This window comes from Gossypium hirsutum, chromosome A06, assembly GCF_007990345.1.
Source record: "Gossypium hirsutum isolate 1008001.06 chromosome A06, Gossypium_hirsutum_v2.1, whole genome shotgun sequence".
Lineage (NCBI taxonomy): Eukaryota > Viridiplantae > Streptophyta > Magnoliopsida > Malvales > Malvaceae > Gossypium > Gossypium hirsutum.
The window spans coordinates 48130631-48139461 of NC_053429.1; the positions used below are offsets into that span (position 1 = coordinate 48130631).

Consider the following 8831-nt stretch of genomic DNA (forward strand, 5'->3'; position numbering starts at 1 on the left):
ATGGCTGAATTAGTAAAAATCTAGTTTTCCTAATATTTTAGTTCCCTGGCAATGGTGCCAAAAACTTGATGAGTCACTAAATTAACTAAAATCACGACAAAGGCAAGTGCACCTATCAAATAGTAGTATAGCTATGGTGACTCGAGAATATCGTATCTACGAGGACTAAAAGTACGAGTAATTACTATCTTTTTATTATCTAGCTGATAAATTGATAGAATTGTTTTTAATCTAAAATTAACTAAACTAATTACTAAGAACATGACAAAGAGCAAATTGGGAAAATATTTGAAGAAAACCAATGAGATAGACAATACCCAGGAAAGAATCCACCTAGACTTCACTTATTATTCTGAATCTAAATTAAACGATTTATTCATTTGTGCCTTGATCCATAGAAATCCCTAAATTATGTTAATATCTCTTTCGAGAGTAAGAACAATTGACTCTAGGTTGATTAATTGAAATCTCCTTCTAATTAAAACTCCTATTGTCATATTAACTCGATCTATGGATTCCCCTATTAGATTTGACTCTAACCTGGTAGATTTATGTCATCCTATTTCTAGGATTACATGCAACTCCACTCAATTATGCCGGGTCTACTCTGATGCAAGGATTTTTGCTCCATTAAAATAAACACATCACACTTGAATTAATATCCTGAAAATATTAAAGCAAGAAATAAGCATACATAATTGAGAACAAGAAATCAAGTATTTATCATGTAATTTAGAAATTAAATAACAAGATCCATCATAGGGTTCATCCTTCCTAGGTATCTAGGGAATTTAGTTCATAATCTGGGATGGAAACATCCCAAAATTAGAATAACAACAAGGCATAAGAAACCCAATAAAACTTCGAAGGAAATTTTAAATGGAGATCTTCAATCTTGAAGAAGATCCGATTCTAAGTTGATTCCGACGGTGTTCTTCGAGTAATTTCTTTGTTCTAATCTGTGTCCCCTTTAAGTCCTCTTCTAGTGTGCATTTATAGACTTTAGAATGCTTAGAAAACCTAAAAATTGGGTTTTTCAACGTGTTTGGGAAACAGTGGGTGATATCGACACGAGCCGGCACATGGGCGTGTGCCCAGGCCGTGTGGTTCCTGAAAATAGCTCTTTTTGTCCTATTTTAGCGTGTTTTTCTCTTCTTTCACTTCTCTATGCTCACCTAAGTATAGAAACATATATTTAAAGGATTAGGAGCATCAAATTCACTAATTCACATAATAAATCATCCAAAAACATGCCAAGCATGAGATTAAAACATGTTACTTTTATGGTTTATCAACGGAGGTGTAGCTTGGCCGTGTGGGTCAAGTCAGTGAGTTACAGGGGCACAGACACGGGCTGAGACATGGTCATGTGTCCCTATTTCGAATGCCCACACAGCCTAAGACACGGCTATGTCTCTTGGCCGTGTGAGTCACATGACCTGGCCATATGGCCGTGTGACCCCTGTAGCTTTGAAAAGTTTCAATGTTTTTTGAAAAATTCTCTAAGTTTTTTATTTAGTCCCAACTTCTTTCTAATGCAAATTTTAGGCCTCAAGGGCTCGTAAATGGGACAATATGAATGATTTTGATTCATTTTTTATATGAAAATTGATATATTATGACATGTTCAAAATTTTGTTTGTTTGTACTGTAAACTTCGATAATACTTCATAACCCTATTTTGGTGACGGATACTGGTTAGGGGTGTTACATTTATTAGTATCAGAGCCAGGTTTAGTCGATTCTTAGACTGAACATAACATGTATGAGTCTAGCTATACATGTCATTATATAACCTGTGATAGGGTGATATCTCCTGACCGTTTTAAAACATGTTTTTTTATAGCAATGACATCCAACCGAGCTAATTCTGATAAAGTTGTGAGCAACACTCAAGCCTTTGTTCACAGAGAAGCTTCGAGTTGTACGAGGCCCATATCTGATCGCCGGGGAGGAGAGGCTAAGGAAGCCTTCTTATAAAGGATGAATGAATGGTTCACGGAGTTCGTACAGATGAACTCGACTGCTCAACAACCTCCACTCCCTCCTATTCCCCAACCAGTTCTCGTTATTTCTCAAGGTATGGAATCAGTCCAAGTTAGTAAGCCTCTCGTTGATAAGATAAGTTGAAAGGTACTACAGTACTCTCGAAGACTCATCTTTGATCTGGCTATTATCAACTACGAGTGAAAGATTTGGATGTGCCGAAAACTACATTTAAAACCAGGTACAGACTGTAACAGCCCGATTTTAGGCCTAGTCGGAACAGTGGTTTCAGAACCACTATTCTGAGGCCAGAGAAAATTATTTTGATATTTTTTATGTGATATAACATGTTTATAAAGGTGCATGAAACTTTTGGTATATTAATTTTAGCGATATCTAGTCCAATTTTGAAAAAGTACTAAATTGCGTAAAAGGTAAAAGTTGTATTTTAGTACCCCAATATGTCTAGTAGCCAGATTATTAAAATTGGGGGGCTTTAAAGTGAAACTAGACCCCTAAATATGGCTTGGCCGGCCATGGGACATGAAATTTCAAATGGTCAATGTATTTGGTAAGGTTATGTCATATTAGGTGATAAAATAGTACCCTAAGGACTTAGCTTCAACTTTTTCATTTTATTCCTTCTTCTTTGACCAAAAATACCAGAAACATAAAGGTTATGTCATATTAGGTGATAAAAGCTTTTAACTTTTATCAAAGAAACTCCCTTGAGAGTAAGTGATTTTAATGCTTTTTCTTGAAGATTTTTACATTTTTGGAACCCCTAAAGCACGAGCTTTCATAAGAGTGGATTATTTTGCAAAATGATTAAGAGTCTAGGATTTTTCCATGAAATAATATGTGTTGTTTTCTGAGCTTTTATGGAATAAAATGAGTCTTGGTAGTGTTATAAACATTTTTTTTGTGAAGGAAGATTGCATGAAAACTCGTAAAAAGGGGATATTTTACAAAGTAGTATAATAAGTGTAAGTGTATGAAATAGTTGATATTGTCAGTTTCTATAGTTATGAAAATGGTTCATCTAGTCTTAAAGAGTAAAGAAATTGAATAAAAATCATTTTACGAGCCTAGGGGCAATTTGGTAATTTTGGCAAAATAGAGGGGAAAAATTTATAATTTTGCCAAAGTGTGTCAATGGACTAATTTGATCAGTAAATTGTTTTAATTAGTTAAATGTGATGTTTTAGATGTTGAAAAATGCGATTTGGGCCTAGAACGAGAAAAATCAATTTATGGACGATTACGCCTTTTTCACCTTTGTGGTATCGAGGTAAGTTCCTATGTAAATAATACCATGCTATCCATGTATTTTTAAATGCTATCATCACATGAATTGTACAAATATTAATGTGTATGTGATTAATATAAATATGATGAGACAAAGCCTTGATAAGCGAGGAAACATCTCGTTTGAACTTTAGGAAAAAAATAGGATACGAGTGACATGTCACTAGGAATTATGAGTCTAGATGACTAGCTCGAGAGTGAACATTTAAATGTCATGAGATATGAGGTAGCTTTAGCTACAGTTGAGGCACTTATGTACAAAGGTTTTTCCGAGTATCCAATTAGTATTCTAAGTGTTCAATGGGTAAGCCGAGGAAAGAGTTGATGATGGTCCCAATGAGGTAAGTCATTGGTGAGTATGCACCTGAGTTATGTTACGAGTTGTGCAGGTATATACACTAAGCCTATGAGAATGCCTTGGTATGTGATGATCTATGATGCATAAATATGTGTTCTTACCATGATGGATAAAATGATGTTGTATTAAATTTGTGAACAACGATCATGAATGAGTAACTTATCCTTGACATATTTAAGTTACTGCAGTAGTGTAACTTTGAAAATACACTAAAAATAGTGAAAATGAGTTAGAAGCTGAATAAAATATGGAAATAAATCTTATTGAGTATAGTTTCTGATAAAAGAAACCGTGTAAGCAAAAGAATTTCATATAATTAGCTATTTGAAGTTGCATAGGATTGAGTTAGATTGACTTCGAAATCCCCTATTCTGATTTGAGAAATCATTATAAATTGTAAAAAAATGGTTATGAATTATGATTTATATTTCTAGAATTCTTAATGAGTCTAATTTCAAGAGAAATAGACAAGAACATTATTCGAGTCATGTGCTATGAGTTAATTGAACTTTAGGCAGAAGGGTCTGAACTATCAGACAGTGAATCAGGGGTAAATTTGAGGAATAAACTATACTAATTGGCTGAACCAAAAATTCTGGAAATTTTATGGTAGAAAGATACATGAGTTTAGTTTCAAAGAAAATTAATGAAACTTAATTTGGAGTTCCGTAGCTCCAGATATATATAATTTAGTGACTATTGCTCAGGAAGACAACTTGTCGTGAATTTGAGAATATGTTGTAAACATTGATAAAAACATGTTAATGAATTGTTTATTGTTTTCATATGAACTTACTAAGCGTAAAGCTTATCAACCTTCCTTTCCCATCCTCCCTAGGGTTGCCAGGTTAGCTCGGGTTGGAGGCCGTCAGAGATATTATAACACTATCGAGTTAACGCTATCGGCGTAAGTAAATCCTAGTGTTTTGAGTCTATGGCATGTATAGGATTTTAATGTTGAGTATGTGATATTATGATATAGCCAAAGGCATTGGCTTGTTCTTAAGTTAGTATATAGTCATGTGAATGGGCTTATGTCGGCTAATGACATTATGGGCCTATATGATTATTCTTATGCATGTATGTTATTATCTCTTGTGATGTGGCTTACAACATGTATGCCTAAAGATTGAATTGAGATTTATTGATGAGTTAGTAACTGATGCAAGATTAAGTGATTGGTAAATAGTTAATAATGCCACATAAATGGTTTGTGGATATGATTATGCATGCCTAGTGATGGACATGAGGTTTGTGACATAATGATACTTATGACAAGTATGTGGTAATGATGTGAGTAAATTCTATGATATTTATTGCATAAGAAATTGACATGAGCATAACATGTTTGTAGATGTTTAAGAGCTCATTTATGCCATGTTGTATATCTTGGATAAGTATGTGTGCATATGTTGTGAGGGTGACAAATGGCTTGGAAAATAGCCTTGTAATTGTCTACACGGGTAGACACACGAGCGTGTGTTTAGACCGTGTGTGACACACGGTGTGCCCCCATGGGCGTGTGCCATGGCCGTATTTTAAAGTCAGTGTTGCACACGGGCTAAGGGCACGGGCGTGTCCCAAGCCACACGGGTGTGTGTGACTACACGGTCTATATCCACACGGGCGTGTGGAGCCTTAAAGCATGAAATTTTTCAAGTTTTCCTTAAGTTCTTGATTTAGTCTCGAATCTCTTCTAATACATGTTTTGGGCCTCATGAGCCCGTTTAAGGGACAAAATGTATGTGAAATGAAAAGTTTTAAATTGATCAAAATTTTACGACCCGATTTTTGTGTGATTTTTGAGTTTAAGTCAGGTAACACCTCGAACCCTATCCCGGCATCGGAGACGGGCGAGGGTTGTTACATTTAGTGGTATCAGAGCATGGTTTAGTTGATTCTTGGACTAACCTAACGTAAGAGAGTCTAGCTATACATGCCATACTATTACTCATAATAGTGTGATATTTCCCGGCTTTAACAAAACTATTGGTTAAAACAGAAATGAGTTCCAACCGAGCAAACCTTGATAGAGATAAGAGTAAAGTTCAGATTATTGAATCATGCTTGTGATATGCTGAAAATGGGAAAGGTATGAAAAGAAATTCATGATTTTTACATGAACTAGTATTCATTATATGAAACTCTTGAGTTAAAGAATGTGAGATAGTGGAATAAAACAAAGATAAGTTGTGAAAAGCTCTTATATGCATGTTAGTATTCATACGATGTTAAATGTCCAACTTGATTGGCCAAGTGTTTATAAAAGAAAAAAATTGCTTGAAATGACAAAATGTATGTATGAATGCTTTTATTGCATGATTAATAATCAGTATATACATGAGGTTGACATCTATGTCTAGATTAATGAAGTCAAGATGCCGTAATGTTATGCTTTATAATCTCAGTTACAAAATCATAAATGTCACAATAGCATGAAAGTTGTAATGAAAGATCAAATTGGGTGGAACGTAGGGAATGGGTATGATCGTTCACTAATGAATTAACAGAAAAGACCATGTTTAGACCATGGCAATACATGAGGTATGTGCGCCAGTGTTAGACATGTCTGGGACATGCATCGGCCACATAATGAGAGCCAGTGTAAGACCATGTCAGGGACAAGGCATCAGCATTGACACGAGTGCTAGTGTAAGACATGTCTGGGACATGCATCGGCCTCGAGATGTTAGCCAGTGTCAGACATGTCTAGGACATGCGTCGGCTACGAGATGTGCTAGTGACAGACATGTCTGGGACATGCATCGGCATGGTTACATGTGTCAGTGTGATAAACCGTAATTTATACATATTTTTACTCCATGTCTAACGCACTTTATGGATGATTTTCCATTAAAATTGGTGAATTTGATGCTTCTAATTCTTTAATTTCATGTTTTATACTTAGGAGAAAATAGGAGAGCGAAAGGAACGAGAAACGGGCTAAAAATGGAGAAAATGGGCCAGAGTACGAAATCAACACGGCCTGGACCTCCTCACACCGGCAGACCACACGGTCGTGTCAATTTTGCAGGCTTGAGCACACCTAAAGTAATCGAACACGGGTGTGTGCCACATGCGTGTCCCTACCGAGCCCAAGTTGAGTCCAATTCAGAGAATGCCACTTTTGAGGGCTCATAGGCATTCCAAAGCTTATAAATACACCCTAAAAGAGGAGAAAATGGGGCACACATAATAGGGAGTAAGGAATTACTCCAAGGAAGCCGATTGATTCATCTCAGAAGCCGGATTCATCATCAAGACTAAAAATCTCTCCTCAATTCCCCTTCAGGAGTTTTTAGTTTTCTTTATGTTTTGTATTCTTTATTTTTCTAAGATGTTTTCTTATTTAGTTATAAACTAAATCCCCTAAATACCTAAGGGGAATGAAACCTAAGACGAATCTTGTTATTATTTTCTAAATTGTATGATAAATATTTAACTTGTTCTTAATTATGTGTTCTTAATTCTTGTTTTGATATCCCAAGATTCTAATTCAAGATAAGCTCTTATTCAGAGGGAATAGACCCTGGCTAAGAGTACATTTATCATAATTAAGAGGAGTTGATTTCACGCCTAGACATAGGGATCCATAGATCGAGTTAATGCAACCCTAGAGTGTTAATTAGAGAAAAGTCTCGGTTATTCAATCTAGGGATTAGACGTTATTAGTCTTGAATAGGGACAATAACGTAACTTAGGGATCTCTACAGAACAAGTTGAATGAATAAATCGTCCGATTCGGAGCCAGAATAACAAGTAAAGTCTAGGTGAATTTTTCCTTGGGTATTGTCTTCATTCAATCGATTTTCCCAAAACCAATTCCCCAATTCTATTCTCTGTGAGTTCTTAGTTTAGACAATTAGTTAGTTAAAAACAAAACCCCATTATTCTTAGGCTAGATGATAAAAAGACAGTAATTACTAGTACTTTTAGTTCCTTTGGGTTTGACAATCCGGTCTTGCTAAAACTATACTACTGTTCGATAGGTACACTTGCCTACATCACGATAATAGTTAGTTTAAGAATGAGTAATTATAAATATTTAAAACCTATCACGAAACAACGCGATCATGTTTTTGGCGCCATTGCCGGGGAACTAAGATATTAGGAACACTTAATTTTTATTACTTTAGCTATTTATTTTTCTTGCAATTTAATTTAATTTTATTATTATTTATTAACTTATTTTTTCCTTCTCTTGGCAGGTTTTCATAGTTTATGACTAGAAGAAACCCGTCAGGGCCACTGCTTTTTGGCGAAGAAATCAATCTCACAGTTTGTAGAAACCAAAGAGAAATATGACAAAGCTTAAGATACACAGAGAGCGAGTAAGAAGACGATACTCAACCCCCAACCGAAGAGATGGCTAAAAACCAAGGCAATCAGCTACCTCCTGCAATTGCGGTTAATCAAAATCCTACTCCACGCACTATGTATGATTATGCTAAACCCTCTTTAACAGGAACTGAATCGAGCATAGTTAGACCTGTTGTAGCTGCAAATACTTTTGAATTAAAACCTAACACTAATCAAATGATACAACAATTTTTTCAGTTTGATGGTTTGCAGGATAAGGATCCCAACACTCATTTAGCCAACTTTTTAGAACTATGCGATACATTTAAAATCAATGGCGTTTCTGATGATGCCATTCGTCTTTGGTTATTTCTATTTTCATTGAGGAACAAAGCTAAACAGTGGTTGAACTCGTTACCACGAGGATCAATTACTACTTGGGAACAAATGACCGAAAATTTTTACTAAAATGTTTTTTACCGGCTAAAACGGCTAAATTACGTAATGATATCTCTTCTTTTGTGCAGATGGATTTAGAAACACTCTACGATGCATGGGAGAGATACAAGGACCTTCTGAGAAGGTGCCTTCACCATGGGTTACCGCTATGGCTCCAAGTACAAACATTTCACAATGGTCTGAATCCTTCAACTCGGCAAATGGTTGACGCAGCTGCTGGCGGAACCGTCAACAATAAAACACCGGAAGATGCCTATGAGTTTATGGAAGAGATGTCACTAAATAACTATCAGTGGCAAGTCATGAGGACAAAGCCAACGAAAATAGCCAGCGTTTATAACGTCGATTCGGTCACCATGCTCTCTAATTAGGTAGAACTCTTAAATAAAAAGATTGATGGTTTTCTTAATTCTTCACATGT

General features: G+C 35.7%; 1 non-coding gene across 1 annotated transcript; it reads right to left on the bottom strand.

Moving 5' to 3' along the window:
* Window positions 1–8445: 8445 nt before the first annotated feature.
* LOC121230990 (small nucleolar RNA R71) lies at window positions 8446–8552 on the bottom strand. Its single transcript, XR_005929060.1, has one exon. It is a non-coding gene; the product is annotated as a small nucleolar RNA R71 (small nucleolar RNA).
* Between the last annotated feature and the right edge of the window lie 279 nt (window positions 8553–8831).